Genomic DNA, 21,046 nt, shown 5'->3' on the forward strand with positions numbered 1-21,046 from the left:
GCATGCACAGTATGTGTGAGTGGCTCCTGCAGAGAAAGCTGCTCAGCAACACAACTCCAATCTCCGTTGGTTTGATAACTCCTGCTTTGTCTTTGTCAGCACTGTTGCCTGTTGTCCAACTAACACAGTTTAGTTTTTTGGTTTGAGAAAGAGAGAGAAGAGAGAGAACTGGCTACATTGTGTGAAGATATTAAAAAGTTGAGTTTTTCAACCACTGGAACATCTCTCAAATTCTGAAAGGGAAATTGCAGTGTTACAGCAGCCATTTCACATAAATCACAAAAACAATGAGGTAGGAAAAAACATACAAATTACAGATGAATTACAATAACCACTAAAATAAATAAAATAAATTGAAATAAATTGAATAAAATCAAAATAGAAGAGAGACTAATGATAGAGACATGGTGGACTAGTGTGTGCTGAATATTACACTACACACTGATAATAATATACTATAGAGTAAGTGTACAAGTTTTATAATCCTGACTAGTTTCACAGACTGTTGTTAATCTCAAGAACAGAGAAAAACAATGTGTTCTGACATATTATTATATTATTATTAACTGTCTGTCCAGTGGAGATAACTTCACACAGCACACCATCTTTCTCTCATTTATTACACCACCAGCCTCTCTTTCTTCCCCGTCACAGCATGCTGACGCTCTCGCTCTCTCCCTCACGCTTACCTGTGATCTCTCATCTCTTTATTTTCAGTGCATTTTGGTCACATTTCCTCTCCGGTTTCCTCTCCTTTCCTGCAGCTGTCCCTCAGCCTCAGGCTACCAGCTAACATTAAGTCCTCTATTTAAGTCCTCTTTCTTCTGCCTATCCTTTTCTGGTTATTTTGGTGGTCACACAAATCACTGCAGTCGCTTTAGGTGAGGCTCAGCTGTTGCTGTTTTTACCTTCAGTTTAATACTGGTACAGTCCTAACTTTATACATTTAGTTTAAGTTTATTCAACAGGTCTGCACCATATGTGTCCAGTTAAACCATCTAATTACAAAAGATTAATCCACACCTTCCAACCAATCAAAATCCAGCATTTTCAGTGCCCATGGTTTAATATATAAAGAATTTACACAAGATATTTACTATCTAACGTTGGCTCTCAATGTATCAATATGATGTTTATAATGACGTGATGACGTCAGAAAGAATACAAGATACTACATTTTTATCCAGTGTGGGCTGAGGTTGTTTCCCAAAGACAAGAAAAAGAGAAAAAGAGGTGAACCAGAACTAACATTTAACATTTGTCAGCTTCTTACACCACACTGTCATTAAAGATGCCCCATGCAGTTTTACCATGTCCCCACAAAAATGGACGCAACAGAAAATATTAGTATTTCAAAAACTCTGAAATCCATACTGTAAAATCAGTCACTGCTACTGTGCTTTACCAACCAGTCATAACATTCAATATCCAACATTTTCAATGCAAAGTAAACATGTCTTTTTATGTGCTATGACTGCATCTATTTTTACTCCAGTTCTCTAAATCTATAATTTATTTTGAACTGGACAGAAGAAATGTTTGTTTCAAATTCTGACTTCCTGTGTATGAATATCAGAATTACGGGCGACTGGAATTTCTTTTCATCTTCGAATGACATTCCCTCTACTGTGGAAGCCATGCCTTACTTAAAAATACTCATTTCTTTTCAGGAGATGTCATTGAAGCTGTTCAGTCTGCCACTGCTTTTATGGATTATTTTCCTTGGCATTTCTGCTGTTCTTGAAAGCAGACCAAGGACAGAAAAACAAAAGGGGAGAGGGAAAATTGTGGCATTACAGACAATGACACACCCTTAGTCACACAGAAGCCCGAACGGAATCAGAAGTAGAAGCAAGTGTCAAAATAGGATTTGAGAATCAAGTCTCTGGTGAAGCCATAAAGTACATGTCAGTCAATTATGATGGCTGTTTTTTAAACAGGCGGTCTGAATCACCACATGTGAAAGTAGAATGTGATTCTGAGTGACAGCTTCAACTCTGCGGTGACCAGCACAACTGTAAACAAGTGGAATAAAGGAGGGGTCAGGCTGAGCAAAGTGTGTGTACAGACGTTTAGGCGTGCTTTCATCTGTTTTCTTCTGCAAATGTGCCTGAATTAATGGATTTATGTGTGTAATCACATGCATGTGTACAGTGCGTGTACCAAAGAGGCTGAATGCCCCCCATTTCCCAGCCAGCCATGAGGTCTTCACCAAATCACTACAAACACACAGCTGAAGAGTACAAAAACCACAACCAACCAACTCCATGTGGAGCAGCAAGGGAAAAGGAGAGGGGAGGGAACACTGAAGGGGTACAAATCATATCATTACCTCTGTTTAGACTTAATGTGGCTGTTGTTTGCTGCTTGGTTTTTCCTCTCTGGGTAAACTAGCATACATACTTGGAAAACAAAACCACTCTTTCCTGGTTTTAGCAGCCATGTATACATACACACACTTATAGGAGCATGCACAGGCACGTGAACACACACAGAATTATGTTGGAATGAAGCCGTATGTTGTCTTTGGCAAACAAACAAAACACCAGTCCTGACATCTGCTGTGCAACTAAATACAGTCAGTTGATTCAGATTCAGACGTTATGATCAAACACTTGTGAGTGTGTCACTTCTATGCCAAAGTGACCAGCTGAAGATAAAATATATGGGGGTACTTAGGAGGTTGTTTACAATCTCCACTAACTGTAAACTTTTGGCCCTGTGGGTGGTGAAGCCACAGACAGAGAACCCAATATGTGCCACCAGGTGTCTGCTAATTGCATTGGACTGGATCCACAAATGTGTATCACTGCCTTGAGTCCTGGTGTTAATGACTCACACTGCCTATGGATATCAACAGAGGGTTTTCAGTAGCCTGGAATCTGAGTAGATAAATGCAGATAAGATTTAGGCCAGTACAAGAAAAGGTAAATGTATATTACAATATATTGCTCTTGAGTTGGACTACGCCACTGTTTACCAGTTGAGGATGATAATTAAGTATTATCAGCCAGTACAGACAGAAAGGTGATTCATCAGGGCATCATATATTTATAGAGAGTGACTCCTCAAAATAAGGGACTAAATGTGTGATTTAAAGACAAAAGTGTAGGAGAAAAAAATCAGCTAAGTTACAAGGTATTCATGGAATGACAGCGTTATGTAACTGATGCTGAATCCAGTCAAAGCTGCCAGAGGGGTGGCTGGATAGAAAAGAAATTTGAGGCTGAGCGGGATTTGAGTTCTTCAAAGGTTTTCATTATTAAAATTGTTTACTTTGTTTCTGACCAGGAGTCCATATTTCAAAAAGTTACATTTAAATCACTAACATCATGCACACACACATTACACATCAAAAACACACATACTGTACATGTGGTCACAATAAAAGTACTGCAAGGGGAAAAAAATGTGTCTGTGCCAATGAGACCACCTCTCAGTACTACAGCAAAGTGGTATGTTGTATATAACCTCTTTAGATTGCTGAATACCGCTCTTTTCATATCTAAACTACAGTAACTGCCACAGTACGGCCTCCAACAGCCACACCTTCACATTCATTCTGCACTTGTGAGCATATAACTTGCAAAATTGTTGATATAAATATAATTTTCCATGTTGCTGTTGATAAAACATGTCTGGCCTCACTACTTACTATAAGAGCCTCTCCCCTAAAGTACAACTAAGGAAATATTTATTTTTTATTTCCTCTTCCTATCTAAACACACTCTTTTGGCATCTGATGTCAACACCACAATAAGAGCATACTAAACAGCAAGACAGCTGCTGCAAAGCAACGCCACAGGGAAAAAATAGAGGTTCACCTTCACACATTAAATGTTTAATTATGAGATTAAGTTAGGCATCTAAGAAGGTGGAACTGTGACTGTGATAACTAGCAATCATTTTTTTAGAGCAAACCTGTCCATTATAATTCTCTCATCTCAGCATCTTGGAGAAGACACTGGCTGTGCTGCAGGTGTAGGTGTTGTTCATTTTACTTGGTCAATGTATATTTTAAGACAGAAACTAACAGCACTGAAATGATGAAATCATATAGAATACAATGAGCTAGAAAATTCAGTACAAAGAATGCTAAACAAACAGGGTTTCTTACAAGCATATTTGGCGGGCCTGTCCCATAAACATAATTTAGGCAAGTGTCCAGTCGAGAGGCTCATGAGTTAAATCTAATTTTGTTGGTCAGATGTTTTAGCTGTGTCATCGAATCTACAAAATAATGTTGTTTGTTTAGCCTGAACTGGCTACTCCGAGTGACTTAAAAAATTCTGATTGAGGTACAGCCCTAATAGTATGTCCACCAGCAATGTGATGAGTTCTGAACACTGGACTTTCACACCAAACACAAAAGTGCAATATCGTGCAGAGTAGGGCCATTATCTCCAATAGAGAGATCAGCTGTACTCTCCCAGGTAGTTATGCAAGCAAAAGCAGTGCGCATTGCCCTGATTTTCCACCAGGTCTTTCTGTCTTAAATACACTGACCTCCACAACGGGGGTCCAGTGGGATTCTGGCATTGGCAGGACGAGGAAGTTATGATGGCAAAAATTTCATTGTAGGGTAGAACGGAAAAGTTGATTTGGTGTGTAATTCTTAAAGTTATGTAACTCTGCTCTCCAATGGCAGAAATTATCAAAGAGAAAATTGGGTTTACATTTAGATCTAGTAGCATCCCAAGCAGCTGATTTGCAGAATTATGTGCTGCACTGCTGTACGAGTCAAAGTAGTGCATCTGCCATAACTTCACAATTTAATCTGTGTCAATATTAGACTGTTCATTCATTTCTCAAAAATGTTTAGTTTGCACGTGTTCTCAGTGCACACAGGTTTTATGAGACAACTCGGACTGTTTTTGTTTTCCTCTGTTGGATTAGCTCTGTCCGATGGCACCCACGTTGTCACAAAAGTTGTTTCCATTGTTTGCTTCACTCTGGTGCAAACAATTTCCTTTCCTGGCCAAGGTGAATTAAAATACCTCACCTCCCTGATGCCCCTGGCACCCAGCCAGCTGAGGGGCCTCTCAGTCTGGATGATGGGGGCTGAAAGCCTCTATCTTAACACGACTGAATATCACTGGGTTTCCTTCAGAAGATTTTTGCTCAGTTTCATTTGGTAAAACAACAGGGACCTTGAACTGACAAGACACTGCACGGTGTGCTGCAAATGCATCATATCTGTTGATTAAAAAAAACAAAAAACATCTGTCAAATAAGTAATCTGTTTGATACATCTGCTCAGAAATCTGTTAATCCCTCCAGGTGATACTATGCCAGGCATCTCTACTCCCTGCTTGCTTTAGTACTTTTTGTCTTCAGTCTCATTTTATGGAGTGAAAAACATGTTCAGTTGGACTGAGGTCAGGCGACCTAACTTGACCAGTCAAAACATTCCACTGTTTGGCCACAACAGAAAAAAAAACTCACTGGTTGTTTTTGCTGCTTGTTGAATATTACTGTCCTGCTAGACTATCATAAAATTCAGAAATATGCCTAATCAAAGGGCTATAAGTTCTACACCGTTTACCCAATATGCACATGAAGCGCCTAACACACTGTTAAAGCTGAAACCTCAGAGTAAGTGTTTTAATGCTTTTGTGCATTAAATGCAAATGTATTTCTATACTACTTAATCCACATTATATGTAGTACAAAAACTAATTTATTTCTCATTTGCATCTAATTGAAACTAATTGATTTACATTCTTGTTTTTGTACCAGTTCAAATGTTTGTTTAAGAAATTCACAGTAATATATACATTTGGCTGAGAGTGTATTACCTGGATAAGCTGCAGCTTTAGACTCAGCAGTATATTTGACAGGGTATAAGCACTCTCTCTTGGCGCACGGTAGCTGATGAACTGTCAAAGTTGATAACTTTTTTCCTTCCATATCACTGTCACGCCTACAGTCTCCTCACAATGTCCAGTCTTTGTCACGCTCACCAGTTCAACCCACTTGTTCCAATGCTGCTTCAAATTCTAAATGGCTGAAGAAAAGGGACACTGGAAATCTGCTGAATTGTTACATTTTTTTCCACCACAACAGCTTATGGCCTTCGGCTCTAAAATTAAATGACTTGAAAATGCAAAGTTTGACTAGAAATGGATGCTGTGCTCATGGGCAGTAAAATAACACGATGAAATACTGCAACCAGGCTCCACTGGCTATTCTCCTTATTTTTTCTCCTTTTTTTTTAGCCTGATCAAAACCAAACTATCCCTTGAAAATGTACTGAAACAAACCGTGCAACTATGCTTGATATTAATTTGGGTCACCAAGTCTCATGTGTTTTCTATAGCTTAGGTTACCCATTTTGGTGGCCCTTCTGACCTGGCCTGATATTTAATCCTGGGACTATAATGCATGACTAAATTGCATATATTCATATCCAAGAGGACTCAGGCATAAATAAACAGCAAGAAAAACAATTTATCAACTTTGTGAAAATGCTGTGATCAAGCTCTATGTAATCATCTGTAGTGTACCAAGTTAGACAGTGTGAACTGAGCAGAGTTAAAAACAAAACGAACCTTCCAGAGCTCCAAATACACTACGCATGAGCAAGCTTTACAGGCTTGGACACAATAATGACCATGTGCAAACACAACAAAACACACTAGAAACACATTCACACAGTGAATCTGTGAAACGGAGTGGAAGGAAAGACAGAAAGAGAAAATCTGAGAAGGAGTGAGATGGAGAAAAAGAGTGATAGAGGGAAGTGGCAGGAGCTGATTGGAGGAGAGCCAGGAAGTGAAACTGTAGATAGTGTAGAGAAACAGTGCAGTTACTGTGAAACAGCTGTGTAAGCTTTCAGCATACACACTGGACACCTCACACACACACACACACACACACACACACACGCACACAGACACAGCATGGACAAAATCAAATATTCCCTGTAACACACAGCTTATGGACACAGAGTGACTAACACACACTTGTTCACATTGTAGCATGGCCAGCATGCCAGATCCAAGCATGTTCACATCTTACACACGCCCACAGCCACCAAGCATCACCCACAAACACTTCCCATGTGTCAGCTGCAATTTTGTTTTGACAGCTCACAAAGTATGTAGCACAAACGTTGTGCAAAGACATGGACAGCAGGCACAATACATTCATCCATCCATCCCAGTCTGACTAAATACTCAGAATGTGACATAAAAAAAGGATGGGCTGCGGGTGAGTGAAAGTGAGTGTTGTGAGAGCCAGCCTTGTAAATAGACCATCTGCACTGCTCAGATCTAAGTTTAGAAAGACAGGGAATGAGTTGAAATGACTCAAAACTCCTGCAAGTAGTCAGAGAGACAAGGGAGTCTGGACAGTGCAGATCTGACCTGACACAAATGCTAGGTGGAGGAAGATCGCACTAGGTTACAGCCATTTACATGATTAAACTATTTAAAAGCTAAATTTTTGCTCCATCACCATATCACAGTTTATATACTGCAAATATCAACACAACCTTTATCTACCTTTCAGGCTGCCTTGCCACCTGAAAGGTAGAATAGTAATACCAATGTTGCCAAAGTAAGTAACAGTAGCATCACTTAAAAGGCACATGGGCTGATTTTACCTGTTGGGCCCCCACAGGCAGAAGATAAAATATACTGTAATCTTGTCTGTGCGGGGGCAGTGAGGTTAATAAAAAGCAGAAAAACATTTTCTTTCCTTTTGATGTGGCTGGAGTCACAAGACTGCCAACTACACACACCAGCATGCTTGTCAGCAAACACAGCATTTCATAGACGGCTCAGTTTTAAGATGATGGTCAGTGTGAGTTTTAGTTTATGAGATCAATCTTGGTGGCCTGAGCTTTCTTTAACTCTTCATCTTAATAACACTGGTTTGTTTCGCTCCACGCCAACTCCATGTACGTGTGTGTGTTTCTGTGGCTATGTTCTCTGTCCAACCTTGTTACACAACCAGAACAGCATAATAAACAAATCTGCAATTCACTTGTGTCAGATATGCTGATTAGATGTGCCAATGAATTTTTGATCCTTGAGGCTCAGAGCTAGAACTGCGCCTTAAAATTATTTTCATTATTGATTGACCTGCAGATTAATTACTTTGTCTTGTTGTCATTAAATGAATCATTTTGTCCATAAAATGTCAGAAAATTGAGAAAAATGTCTGCTCTCATTTTCCATAGCCCAAGGAGTTTTATTCAACCAACCGCCCAAAACCCAAAGATTTTCAGTTTACTATAAAACATGAAGAAAAGCAGCCAACCTATTTCTACTTCGAGAAATACCACATCCATTTATCAATTATCAAAATAGCTGGACTTTAATTTTCTGATAGTTTAATAATAAATTAATCAACTAATCTTGGCAGCTCTACTCTGAGCAACAAATGCATCCAGTGATTTCATAAACATTAGATATGCCTGTGAACGGGCATATTTGATCTTTTTATTTCATATAGAAAAGAACAAAAACAAGCTGATACGTTTTATTAGATCTTTGATAAGATCAGGCTACAATTTAAATAAAGTGTTTCATTACTTACTTTAATTTTAGCATTACATTTCTGAAAGACGGGGCACCCACAATATGTGGTTTTAAACTACTTTAAATAATTTAAATCCCCTTTAGGCTCACCGAGGCTTTCACCAAAATTAAATCCATTATACTGTTGCACTTTATTATCATTATATCATTTCATTAGATTATAAACTAGTGCCACTCTCCTCTGGTGACATAGAGTAGACCATCAGCCAGTCACGTTATTCTGCCATACAAACTATCCTAATCTTAATCCAATGCAATGTTTTTAATTAACACTGTCAATATATAGAGAATTTTGTGATGAAATATATAACACATATGTATGCATTGTCTAAAACAACCGTGGTGTGTGAAAGATTGCATATCTAGTCTAATGAAAGAGAAGCACATACAAGAGTTCACACACACACACACACACACACACACACACAATAATATACTAAGTAGACCTACTTCATCTGTTTTATGGTTCTTAACTTTGCATCATTTGGCAGGATGCAGTATGCAAATGTTGGAGAAAGAGGGACTACATGTAAGTGTGTGTGCAGCATGTTTTTTTCTTGTGCTGCATACTCTGGGGCATACAGTATACTACAAGCCACGATCAGTGTAGCACTAAAACAAATCTGACCCAAGCAGACTCCAGCTCCTGCCAAAAGCAAATAGAGTCTTAAACGCTACATAATACAGCACACAGCGGGAGGGAAAAAAGGGAACAGGACAGAGCAACACAGAAAAACCATAACACGAAAAAAATGCAGTGTGCAAAAGTAAGGACAGACGGAGGGATAGAGTGGAACAGAGAAAGAGAATAACAAGCGTAAAATGCTGGCAGTGGAGGAGAGGAAGAAGGACAAACGACAACAGAGGGAAATGAGGCAGAGACGGACTGTAAGAAGAATGAGACACAGCATGTTTAAAGGCAAATTAAGACTTTACTGCTACCAGGAATTTGACTTAAGACCAATTTTGTAACCAAAACAAAAAAACAAAAAACAGAGAAAGCTGTGTTGCATTAAACCCATCCTGTACTCATTTAACAGTGGGCAAGTATGCAAATAAAACTTACTCTGACCACCTGAGATGAAGCAATAAAGACAAACATTTCTGCACGTCCCTTTCTCGTCTGTTTGTGGAAATCTCTTGTCTTATTTCATTTGCTTTTCATTCTAAATAAACATCCATGCATTTGAATGTTCTATTTCTACCCAGATAAAACTGAAAATAAATGTCAATATCTGCCAAACAGCTTTAACATTAAAAAAAAAAAACATAGTGTTATATATAATATTGTCTGGTGTGATGTAAGTGTATAATCAATATTGCAGACTTGACTTTAACATCATCTTAATTGTGAATATCAATAAATACGGCAGAGATTGTTGAGGTCAACCTTTATGTAACACTGCTGTACATACTGTAAACAGCACAGCATGTACATACTGCATTCCACTCACAAACAAACGCGTCCTGGATCCAAGCACCAAACTCTGACTCAACAGGGATATAAATCTGAGCAGGAATATCAGATATGAAAAGCTTTATTTCCCTGCACTTTTCACGCTGCTACTGTGTTCGCTAATAATGCTACGTGGAGGATGGCATGACACATTAACCAAGAGGAGGAGCAGGAGTTTGGACTATCCTTTAATAAATCATAGAGCTTACACACGTACACATTGCCTGAGGTCAGGGACTGCACCAGAGAGACATGTAGAAGATGAGCAGAGTGTGAGGTAAAGAGAAGGAAAAGAGTAAGTGGAACTTCTGGGGTACAAATTTATTAATATAAAAAAGAAAAATGTTATGGAGGCAAAGAAAATGTGTAACAGTACACTTAAATTAATTCACTGGGTCTTCAACCTCTAGCTTCAAGGTTAAAACTAAAATCATTGAACATTATTACACACTTGTTTAGCATTATATCATGCATATACTGACTGGAAATTCAAATTCCTCTTTTATGACTTCATCATGACACCAATAAATGGTACCAAGACATCTAGAATATCAAATCTTTGATATATGAAGCATTATATCATTTACAGGACACGTTTGGCATCTCTGGAAACTTTAGAATCTATGATTAGTCATTTTGATTTATAAATGAGTTCTGTACTTGCGATGATGGACACACTGGTAGGTCCATCAGAACAGAAGAGATGAAATACATAAAAACAGAGACTGAGACAGAGAGACTGACTCCATCTTTCTTTTTGTTTAACAGATTTACAGGGTGGATAACACATTCAGGTTTCAGGAAGCCAATTTTTAGCCTTTCCAAGACATTTTCAATTCTACCGGGACCTGACTTTAAGACCAATTATAAATCCAAAACCAGACATAAAGCTGTCAAATGTAGCTTGTCGACAGTGCATGATGAAACTATAAATGAATGGGATAAGAAAAAAAATGAGAGGCTGTTAACAGTCAGTCTGCCATCCTTTAGTTAGAGACAGCTTTAACTGTATGACAAAATACAAGACAAATTGAATTTTTTATTTTAATTTTTTATTTTTGGTAGTGTTATGAATTTTAATTCTGAAGTACAAGTATTATTGCTGGTGCTCTTTGTGAGGTTGGGTCCTGTAGTAGTAAAAGTAAGTCTTTTCTGAGGTTATCTGATATCTGGGTGGGTGTATGCAGTACAATAACACTGGTGATTTCATGGTGAAAATGGGATACCTAATGTTGAGAATCAGATTTTATACAAAGACACAGACACATTGTTGGACTCTATACAATATAATCATGAACGAAATGGTGTGTGCATGTGTGTGTAAGACAGAGAAAGCAAAAGTGAAAGTGTTATAGCTCTAAGCCAAAGCATGCCTTGTCCTGTCCTGCCGGCTTTGGCCTGCTGCTCTGCATTTATACTGGATCCATGGTGTTTATGTACACGTGTCAGAGAGAGGCAGGAAGAAATGCAAGAAAGACAGCAGAGCATGAAATATTTACGCCAACAGTAATTAAAAATATTGACATTATCTGCATTTAGTGTGTGTGTGTGTGAACAGCCGAGTGCCCAGTCGTCCGCAATACTTTTGGCTGACTAATTGTCCCACAAACAGGATGAAAGGGGTGGAGCCTTCTGTGGGGGGCCTGTTGAGTTACAACCAATCCCCCTCAGTGGGCTTGTCTCTCCCTCTCTGTGCTATAGTAGCATCAGGAAAAAGAAAATGAGGAACCGAGGTGGGGGGGGGGGGTTGGGAAGGAGGTTTAGCAGTGCACTGAAAGCCCCTTACACTGGGCCTCAACAGACAGACACAGAAAGAGTGAGCAAGACAGAGACAGAAGCTGAATCTCATTTGCAAATGTTTCCTCCTCACTCAGTGGCATTTCCCTGAAATGTTCAGAAATGTTAACACCTCCCTTTTTCTGGAGAATAATATTAAATGATGACAGTCACAAAGATGACGTTATTTCCTATTTTTAAGTGTGTGGAAACGGGGAAACAGCTAGGCTGGCTCTCTCCAGAGTCTGAAAATAAAGCTCCCAAATTAGCAAGAGGCATCTTACTTGTCTAATTTACTGTATACAAACAAAAATATAAAAACAATTATTTGTGGTTTTAGGGGAAATAACTTTTCTTGGAAAGTTTCTAAGAATTTAATTTATGTGCTCTCTAAAGGATGACACATTTATGTGTCAAAATGTTATAAATCCATGTTAGTCTATCATTATCTGTATTATTAACTTGCCAGCAGAATCCTATATTTTTATTCTTGCTATAATTGAGGTACATGTTACGTATTGTCACATATTGTTACAAAATACAGATCAGATAGAGTAGTGTTTCTGGTCACTTGGTGAATCTAAGTCATGATTAAAATGCAAAAATGCTGTTCAAAATCTCACAGCTTTCACACTAGACTGAAGGTTTAGAGTTGAGAACAGTCTGTCACTCTCTCTGTCTCTTCTCTTTTAGATCGCCCACAGAGCAAGTCCAGAGACCACCTTATACATATCCACACACACACACACACGCATACACGCACACACGTACTTCCAGGTTTAATGAGTGACTGCGCTAATGAGCAAGCCGTGCTTTTAGTGTGGCAGTAAAACACATTCAACTTAAGTCTCACATCAGTCTAATTAAAAAGCCTCAGTTTAAATCAATGGAAACTGAGTCTATTTATCAACACAGAAGGCAGCGATGGTTATAATAGACTTTTGGCTGCTTAAGGAAATATCTTTAGCCTGGAGTTTGGTAGTCTGATTCCAATTAAGCCAAATCAAAGTCACTGAACGAGCTGCGCGTTTTAGGAAATACAGGCAGACTTTGATTGCTTCTTGTTAAAGGCCTATGTTTGTGTGACATGAGAAAATGTTCAGGTTTCTTTGTTACAGCAAAATGTAAGGCTTTTTCCCATGACATCATGTCATACAGTGCACACTGCATGAATAAAATCTGACCTGGTTGGTTCCAACCTGTGGCCAAATTTAGAATTGCATTGCTCTCGTCAGGAGACAAGGGTGACAAACAAACCTTCCTGACTCTTACAGAACCTTTCAGATATATATATTCTTTTACTTCTCCAGGACTACTGAAGAAGTGACAGAAAGAATACATCATCAACAGTCTGAATCCATGCCTGGTGGACTTTTTTCCAGTCAATTTGAATAACTAAAATCCATGTCCCTATATTTTAGCCTCATCAGTATTCACAGCATTAAATGTGATGCAAATAATGAACTTCTAAAAGCGTAATTTGCCTGGCATCAAGGGTGGCAAGGGAAGCAGCAATTTGGAGCTTGATTCTCCAACAGCCTGTGCCAGCACAACATCCTACGCTGCATGGAAAACTCACTTTCAGCGAATCACAGAAACACATCTGATTACACACAACTGCTCCACTCTTTGCTTGGCCACTTCAAATATGCTGTCTAAAGTTTAAGAAGCAGGTATCTTGGCGCGCCCCCGTAGCCAAATGGTTGGGGTGCGTACCACGTGGGCTTAAGTGCCCTAAGCAGCTGGTCCCCGGATCAACTCCTGGTTCGGCTGGACCTTTACTGCGTGTCATTCCCTTGCTCTGTTTCCTGTCTCATCTCCACTATCTAAAAAAAAGCAGGCATCTTATCTGAATTTATAGAGGTAAAAAAAAATTCTCTGGGGCAATAAGTCAGGTCTTTGTTGTGCTGCTTCAATCTATTAATTTAGGACTTGGCATACAGTATGTCGCTGTCACCTGAACAACAGTTCAGATTTGCTGTCTGAGTTACCTCTGCAAAGTCAGACTGATGGTGATTTTAGTCTCTTGTTAAGCATTTAAGCTGTTCTCTGGCCACGTTAAGCCCTGCAGGGCCCTGCTAAAAGAAAAGTGGGCCTCTGCTTTATCTTAAGTCAGTCTGACAGGTAAAATGGGTGCTGATGAACATTATCTGAAGGGCTAACTGGTCTTAGCTCTGTGCCTGAAGGGATAGCCTGGCCACCATGGCAAATGATCAGCAGACTTAACGCCAATTTAGTTTGTAAAGATTTGGTTGAATTGATTAGGGGCAAAAGTAGGGAAATAAGTATTCTAATATTTTCACTATCCCATGGCACATTGCATGGATTAATGCAATCCTAGAGTTACTGTGTGTGTTAAATGTACTGCTCAAAGCCAAAGAGCATAAATACTAAACACAGGCTTACTTATATTCAACCCATCCCATCCTGTATTCTTTAAACTACATGATATAACAATGCTTCTTGAAGAAACACTCCATAACCAACCAGGCTATGAATTTCAACAATAAACTACCTAAAACTATATGTGTCTGTACACAACACAGAGGCAGCATGCAGCGTTTTGATTGGGAAACTATTATCCAAACAGCCTTTTACTTCCAATGGTGAATACATTTTTGCTTCATGAGAATTGAAACTCTAACCCCATAAGTGTTCGTGTTGTGTTAAGCTAGCCTAGACCACATCATGCTGTGATTTCTATGGTCTATGCCACTGTTTACCACCACCAATCCATTCAGATGTTGAACCCTGAGAACTTGGAATTCTGTGAGCAAGGGTTGTATGGTATTCTATGACCTTAAACTGTGAGGTGAGCCACTATTGACGTTTATCTCGCCAAACCCCTTAGGGGCTTCAAACAAAACCTAATCACACCAGCCACAACACCAGAGCCTTTGCTACATTTATGTTGTAGCTACACAACTACCTCTCATAAGGAATCCATTAGCCCCTATTTAGCACATTCACATTAAGGAGGGAGGAGGAGAGAAGGAGACTGTGGCTGTAGGAATAAAGGAATAATAAAAAAGGAGTAATCTGTTACATATGAATGTCATAAAGCAGACAAATGTCTGTTTTTCTCCTCTCTATTGCAGAGTTATTCCACACAACAGTGATTTAACCTCCTACATTTTGCTATTGCCAGCACCTGGTGTCTGGTAGGTCTTTCCTAAGGGAAAAACCTTTACCACACAGGGGGTGATGTGGTTTGTTTGAAATAAGCAGAGGAGAAACTGGTCAGTATGAACACCATGGTTTAACAGACAAAGGGAAAATTCAAGAGAAAACACAACAGAGTACTGAGCTGTTTGGATGACGACTTCAAATTTATCTCAATGGGTCTGCAATTGTATGCTATTGTGCTAGGCATGGGTCATGTCCTCTCTGTTAAAAGGGTACGGACTTAAAAATCTGTGATAGACAATACTATTGCTTTCTGTTGAGATGAGTTCTGTAGGAGGTAGAAAGAAGCTTGTGATAAATTAGGTGTGTCAGATTTAGCATTTGGGTGAAAAAAAAGTACTGGATCAGATTCAGAATTGGCCAAATATTAGCAATTAAGAATTTAGGTGGTTGGGCCAATTTTGATCGGGACACATTACCTGCTGTTTTAAAACATCCTTCAGTTAAGCATGAGCCTCTGTCTGTGACAACAGATTGTTACAAGAATCTAAATGGGAGTGCAGATTTAACCAGAACCAGTATCCAAATATTTGTCTGAACTTGACTCAGGACCAGACCTCACCAAACCATCACCAGTTTCCCAAATATAAATATAAATAACTATAAACCAGTGTCTGTCAGAAACATACCTTCAAGTAATCACCAACTGTTGCTGAACATAGTTGACAAACAAAAGTATCATCTATCGGCCCTACACTTGTCAAAACTCTATTCTGTATCAGACAGAAAAGACCTACACACTCCACACAAAAATCCTACAGCTGATGCTTAAAGGACAGACTGGACAATGGCAATGGCAGACAATGAAAACCACAATATTCTGTACTGGAGAGAACAATATTACATTACTGTCAGACAATATAATTTTGCCATACTGTTTATAATACAGTAGCTCTCCTGTGATATCTCTAGATATATGATTAATGTTGTAAACCACTGAAATGCTTTATGGCTGTGGTGGAATTGTTATGAGAGTCACTCTGATTCTCTGGTGTAACTTCTGAAATTGCTGCTTTATCTAACGTCTTCTTTTTGGGGTGCTGTTGGTTAGACCAAAAAAAAACAAAAAAAACCTATTTTTATAGACCAGACAGACAGATAATCAATTAATCGATCGATCGATTTAAAAAAAAAAAATCAGAAGATTAATCCATAGTGAAAATAATTATTAGTAGCAGCTCTGCTAGTCCAAGTTGCAATCCAAGTCGAAATTATCAAAACATCATCCGCCCTTATTGCTTTGTCAGGTGTTGGTAAAACCAGTTTACAAAACCTAAAATGCCTATCCAAATCAGGGTAAAGGCTCACCTTATATCTTTTTTTAAAGGTCTGCTTCTAAGATCTTATAGGATGAAAGAAACAGTCTTGATGGTCTAGCAGTTGTTGTATCTCAGATGTAATGAGACATTGCTGTAAAAAATCACTTTAAAAGCAAATAAGAAGCAGCTCTGACTTTAAACTCCATGAACTGAACAAAGACACTGGAAAATTTTAACTCATAGCAAAAAAGTGTGTGAGTGTGCAAGCCTATTGGTGCAAACGTGTTAATGTGTGAGTGAGTGGGTGTGTGTACACTCACAAATGCACACAAGCATTCCATATTGCCGGGAATTTGCTTATGTTTCAAAATAGTGTGCTGCACCTTGAGGCCCCCATGCATCTGTTATCATTTTACAACCTGCCTGTAACTCAGCAGAATACAAACCTCCTGAGCACAATGTGCTCCACTAAGCACCTCATTACAGACAAAGGTCCCACTGAGGTAATAGGTAGGTGGAAGGAACCTTTAATGAAGGAATCAACACAGCAAAGTGACAGAGTGATTGTCCCTTTCATGACAAAACCTCTCAATTTCCAGCATTTTCCAGACTCAGAACTGTGATGGACTGGACGTTGCCTCTGTGGATTCAGTGCATGGTGTACTGTGTGCCTCTTAGCCGGCAACATGAAACCATGAATTCTTGGAAATAAAAGGTTTTGGCCTCACAACAGTGGGAGGTAAGTGGTCAGTGAATCATGTTATTGCAGGTTGTAGAATGTGTGTTTACTCACAGTGTAGGAGAGCAGCAAACACTGTAAAATCCTGACGCTAAAGGCGCTAAAACAAGGCGAAAACAAACAAACAAACGAATAGCGGAACAAAACCACAATGTCGCAAAATAACTCCCATTCTTCAAAAACAGAACATTAACTTTCTAACCTCTTGGTGGTCAGTGCATCAAAGTTACCAAAGCTACATTGTCTTTCATCATATTCAGGGTAGTCAACACTACCAAAAAAAAAAAAAGGCTGGAACAGTCCTTGCAATTCCAGCACAGCACTACAAACAGAGCAGTACAGCTACAATGTTTTACTTTTAACATTCCATGTCCAAATAGAAATATATATAAAAATTATATGTATTATAATATAATATTATTATATTATATATCACATTATAGCTATGATCAAATAGATGTTTCATTTCTCCTCTGCCAAAAGAACCACTCACGGAGATCAATCACAATGCTGCTATTTAAATAACATTTAAATAATTATCAACCCTCATTTGAAGCACTAAAGGTTATGTTTAGACTTCCGTCTCAAAGTGAAACACATAAGCTGAAAATTCACTTCGAAGTAACACGTAATGATGAGCAGTCACCACTGAGGGGAAAGATGATTTGAGATCATCATCATCCACACAAACTGCACATACAGCAAGGCAGTTTGGTCTACATTATGAATAATAAAATAGAACTGCATGCTGTACTGACACTGATAGTTGCTGTTATCTGGTAATACACGTGTTGGATACAATATAGAATAGAATAAGTTAACTTTTCACCATGCTGTACTGTCCATGTCTGTCTATGGTTACTAAAAGTCACACAACATTTTATTTTATTTCAACTGTAGCAACTGGCTGAGGGTTACCCATGTCCATTCTGCTCCACTCGGCTCCACGCTAATCTGTCCCTTTGTCCTCCCCGCCTTAAGAGGAGCAGCCTCCCCTCCACATCAGCCACTGACAACCTCCAGGAATGAGGACGGGCAACACCACCGTACACGTCCAAAAACCACATCACAACACGCATCCGCCTGTCACTTTACACATGCAGCCACAAACACACGTTGATGTAAACCGGTGTAATACCATTCAATTCGGTTTGTTTCCTATATCGGCGTTTTTGGATTTGCAGGGATTTGCGCACTGGCCCTGCTGCAAGCAGACATACACATGTGGAATGTGGAGGGAAGCACCCGCCTATAACAATAACACCACACACAAAACATAACCAGGACGAGGCTGGTTGAAAGTTTGCTGAAATGCGACATGAATCTGCAGTGTGAAATACCACGAGGCCTCAACGCACATAAACACGGTATAGCGAGGAAACAAAGAGAAAAGCTGCAAGATGTTTTTTTTATTTGTTTTGTTTTTTGCTAATGTGCAGCGGCTAGCTCATAACTTGCATGCTAACCCGAGTCTCTGGTGCGTTTCTGTCACAAAGCCAAACGAGTATATTCTCTCTTACCTGATGTGGCATATCAACCTTCACTTTGTGCAGTAGCAGAGGAGGGGGGCCCAAATGCTGGAGCCAGGTCGCCAAATTTTCCGAGCCAGTGGAGTTGAAGGCGGCTTTTAACAACGTCCCCACGCTGAAAAAACTTTTTTCCTCGGTATAAAACAAAACTGTCAACAGAGAAGAAAGGAGGAGTGAATTAGGCAGGGCTATCTAACGGTCAGTCGGGGGCTGGGAATTGGGTAACGTTAGAGCCCCGATGACGTCCCGTTATTTCTTGCATGGACACACTGTCACGCCAAACGTCATTCAATAAATCTGGCAATTCAATAGTTGCCTTGCTCAAGCGGAGGTAAACACCTCCAAGAATAGGACTTCAGACCTTAGTCGAATCATTTCAGATCGTTTGGGACGTTCGCCACACAAGTTACACATGATGCAACACTTCATCCAAAATAAGTTTCAAGTTTAATAATTCCTCACACTGCCTGCTGCCCTCCCTCACTCCATATTTTGTTAAGGAAACGTGGGAGGCAAAAAAGCACAATCACAACGATAAAGTTAGCATGTCTAGTGACTTTACTACGCTTGCTTGGGAGTATGATTTCTGCCGATTTAAAGACCGGCTCCTCAAAATGTATGATACGTCTCAAGTCATGTCACTAGGTTTGCTCATATGCCAGCATGCACGGCCATATTCAAATGCCACATTTTTAAAGGGAGTTTCACCGTTCCCCTCTTCTCCACACGAGCGGACAGAACGTTGACGGGGCTCGGACACTAGCTAACAAAAACCCCACACGCAGTACCAGCGGTTACAATACGACAATGTCCTATAATTTTCACACACCGTGTATATTATTGTCTTACAGTAGCGGAGCGGCTGCGAAATGGCCTCTCTACAATGGCATTACGCCTAGGCTGACTGGGTACATTGTTTGAGTCAGTGGCATGTCAAAATATTGCAGCCCGCTAGAAAGCATTAACAACAGCTAATGCTACAGTACCAGCAGCTCACTTTACTGGCCTAAAAAGCGTGTGCCTCTCGACCTAAAAGCACTTCTCAGCAAGAATGAAACGTGAAAGCGCCAAACACTACAGAGCTAATTCGGTGTTACAACACCTTTCACTACCTAAAGGTACAGGAAATAACTTACAATTAATCCATGCGAAGAGCAACGTAAGCGACTCTCAGTTAGTCCAGTTTTTTAGATCTGTATCAACATAGATGGACCGCACTTCTCAATGATCCCGCCCCCACGGTTTAGCAGTCAGGCATATCTATACATATATATAATCCTCCCGGTGTCCAATCACAGCTCTCCACTCTGGGATAGTGTCTGCGCCCATTGGTTGAGAGGCTTATCAGTCTCGCGCTGAGTCTCCAGCTGTCTCTGTACCATATAGGGGTGTGTCGTGACGTAGCAGACAGCCCGATAGGTATTAAACAATTTAGCCCAAACTATAAGAAATCAAAATGCATCATTAAATATAAAAATGATAACAACTATATTCTGGAGCTTGTGACGCTCCGTGCCTTTGCATGCCTGAATTTATAGGGACTGAAGAGATGGTGAAAAATGTCACTAGAATTATTGTTTTTCGTTTGGTTTTTCTTTTTGCCATATTTATGTAGCAAAAATTGTATTTAGAAATGTTTATTTTGAATGTCAAAGTTATTTCTTGTCATGAATTATTCATAATTTACCTATACATAATATATGAAAGTTCCACCAACCTCTTCTCTCCCTTTCACCTCTCTGTCCTAGAAACCAGTGGTAACTGATAGTTTACACACACAAAGACCATAAGGAAGTTGGTGAAAACATTTTCACTGACCCACCAAACAACTGGCATGTGTCCACAGTGTATATATGGAGACACAGCAGAGATAATTTGTCTACTTGGTGGAAGAATTCAGAGGGAATGATAGGGCCCTGTGGTGCTATACTGTGTCACCCCTGGGAGGTTTTATTATAGCGCTTCAATCACCACATTACCCAATCTTTAATTAGTAGTCATTCTCTTCTTAAAACCATCGCTTGTCATTTCCATGGATGGGCCAGTGCAGAGCGCCAGCCTGGAGGAGCTGGATTTGGGTGTCTTTTTTTATCAAGGGCACACAAACTGGACTTTAGGTTATTTGGCTGTTTTTCAACCAGTGACCTTTCAGGACAAGAAGGTTGTTGCTGGCAACGTGCCAGAGAGTAATCCATAACTTACTGCACATATCAGGCAGTGACAAAAATGAGACACGCAACATTAGCCCCAGATGGAAAAAGGACAACTGTTCTCTGCGAAAGGTCTAGGTTTTTTTTTTTAAAGCTTTAAAAAAAACTTTTCTGTGCTGGGTGAAAGGAGGTTTTAAAAAACACCCTCGTTATTTACGTGATATGTGACATGCTGTTATTACATGTTAAAAACAACCATGTCATCATGTTAAGTCCAGGTCTTCATTTTCTAAAGGCGGTGCAAATGAGTTCACAACTTGTACTGCTGCATGTCTAAGAATACATTTTCGCTGACTTGGATGAGGTTGTTGTAAAGAAGCAGAAATGTATCCATCACAGATGGAG

General features: G+C 39.5%; 1 protein-coding gene across 1 annotated transcript in view; it reads right to left on the reverse strand.

Moving 5' to 3' along the window:
* Positions 1-19,746, reverse strand: part of LOC108882657 (vitamin D3 receptor A) — a 71,236-nt gene extending 51,490 nt beyond the window's left edge. Inside the window, exons 1-2 of the mRNA XM_018675301.2 lie at positions 19,628-19,746; positions 18,483-18,640 (exon numbers count right to left, since the gene is read on the reverse strand). The gene's annotated coding sequence lies outside the window, so the exon portion shown is untranslated. The remainder of the gene's footprint in view (positions 1-18,482; positions 18,641-19,627) is intronic.
* Between the last annotated feature and the right edge of the window lie 1,300 nt (positions 19,747-21,046).

The sequence above is a fragment of the Lates calcarifer genome, linkage group LG6 (assembly GCF_001640805.2).
Source record: "Lates calcarifer isolate ASB-BC8 linkage group LG6, TLL_Latcal_v3, whole genome shotgun sequence".
In the NCBI taxonomy this organism is placed as follows: Eukaryota; Metazoa; Chordata; class Actinopteri; family Centropomidae; genus Lates; species Lates calcarifer.